General features: G+C 36.7%; 1 non-coding gene across 1 annotated transcript; it reads right to left on the bottom strand.

The window, feature by feature from the left end:
* Positions 1 to 1,569: 1,569 nt before the first annotated feature.
* On the bottom strand, positions 1,570 to 1,651 carry trnas-gcu. The gene has a single exon. It is a non-coding gene; the product is annotated as a tRNA-Ser (tRNA).
* Between the last annotated feature and the right edge of the window lie 390 nt (positions 1,652 to 2,041).

Genomic DNA, 2,041 nt, shown 5'->3' with positions numbered 1-2,041 from the left:
TACTGCGTAGAACCCTCAAGCTCCCAGGCCTCTGGTCGAGGACCCAAGCTTGAAGTGAAAGTGGAACCGCCCATGTGGAACAAATAGGGTGAGATGGAAGTTTTTTTTTGTTGTTGTTTTAAATAAATTTTTTTGTTTGTTTGTTTAAAACAGGTTGTCTCCCTGAAAACTTAGGTTAGGGTTAAGTTAGGGATTGTAAAATCCCTTAACTTGATTCGGTTGAAGTATTCTTTGTAGAATAAAAGTGATAATCAGATTATAAATCCAATTAAATTCCAGGTTGTAAGGCAACAAAATAGAAAAAATACTAAGATGGGTGAATGCTTTTGTAGCTCACTGTATGTGTTTCTCTGTGTGCTGAAAACAAAGAGTTGGTGTGTATTTGTGCTGAAAGTGAATGTTGTCCTGTATATAGTTCCTATCTGTTGTACTTTTCACAGTGAAAATTAGGGCCCCTTACACACAGAAAGGTCTTTTGTAAAAACAAATACATTTTTTATTGTTTGGAAACAGTTTTAGGGAGCCTCAAAACAGTATTTTTAAACACCAAGTTACAACGTGAAAAAAAATCTAGAAATGTCACCTTTCGTGTTTGTGTGAACAGCATATGCACAACCTTTTAAAATTAATGCCATTGACCTACCTCTAATCTAATTTTTAACCCTAAATGAGATAGACAAAAAAACAAAAACAATGACAGATTACATGCTTGTGTCTGTGCTGCTGATGCCAGTTTCTCAACTACAGCAAAACATTTGTATGCTGTAATACTTCAATGACTAGACAAAGTTGGTGAACAATAACAGTGCCTTAAATAAAGCAGAGCAAAAAAACCTTTTTATTATCCCAAATAATCTAAAGTCAAAAGGTTTTTTTTATCACTTTACTGAAAAACAACAACAAAATAAATCAATTACATATGGAACCCTTCCATGACTTTTGAGTCAAATGCACTGAAAGTTACAAGAGCTTCTCTTTCTCTCTTCAGTTTTGAGGGCATCAGAAGGATTAAAAATGTGGAAATTGGGAATAGTTTTAAAACACTGACACTTGACTATAAAGAACAGTCAAATAAGCTTTAAACAAAGTGAGGAAAACCTTTTCCTCCAGCTATCACTCACTGGATACTGGTCTTGAAAGCGTCTATTTTGTTCACGTATTTAGATTGACCTGATTCCCAGTCTGCACTCGTTGTCCTCCACATTGAAATCTTAGTTTAATGTGACACAAAGTACAAGTTCCACAGTAGTTGGATTATTGTGTTCTTTGTATTTTTGGACAGAGTGTTGCTGCTTCCTGTGGACTGCAAAGCACCATTGTACACAGCAGAGTCAGTCAATGCAGTAAAGGAGATTGTTGTTTTTTTCTCTTCCCTTCATTTGAATCTGTTGGTTATTTTGTCATTTTACTGCTAAAGCCAAGTGAAATAAAGAGAAATTAAGTCATTTACAATTACTTACTTACATCCTGTCACACAGAAAGCTATTGCTTGTCTGACAACTCGTCAAAAACGGGAAAGGACATAATTCTGCGGTCAACGTAAGTCTTCAGAAGACAGGTGAGACTGCACGACGAGAATGGGATTCAAACCCATGCATGCAGAACACAACAGATTAGCAGTCCATCGCCTTAACCACTCGGCCACCTTGTCTGGAAATGCGTGAACCCACAAACCTGTGCGTTTTTGTTTTTTTTCCCACCACTTAGTCTAGTCCCTAACCAGAGATAATGAATTTCAAAGACTTCATTGAAGTCTGCCCCCTTTAAATGAGATCTAATTTTATCGTTCAGACTAGTAGAGATCATTAACATACCAATAGTGTAACTGCTGTTGGAGAGACAAAATATTATCTAAATGAGACTCAACTCTAAAAAAAACTTCTCCTCACGACGGACCGGAAAATGCACAGAGAAACCAGGAGTCAGAAATGGTCAGAAGCAGTATCTTCAGTTTAAAAGATTTATTAGCCTTAGTACTAAGGGAGACACTCCTTACCAGCTCACAGCAGGAACACCAGAAGATGTCTGAGCTAAATCACTA

This window comes from Kryptolebias marmoratus, linkage group LG20 (genome assembly GCF_001649575.2).
Source record: "Kryptolebias marmoratus isolate JLee-2015 linkage group LG20, ASM164957v2, whole genome shotgun sequence".
In the NCBI taxonomy this organism is placed as follows: Eukaryota; Metazoa; Chordata; class Actinopteri; order Cyprinodontiformes; family Rivulidae; genus Kryptolebias; species Kryptolebias marmoratus.
Note: the sequence above shows the minus strand (reverse complement) of the source record. Positions and strands in the feature narration are given on the sequence as shown.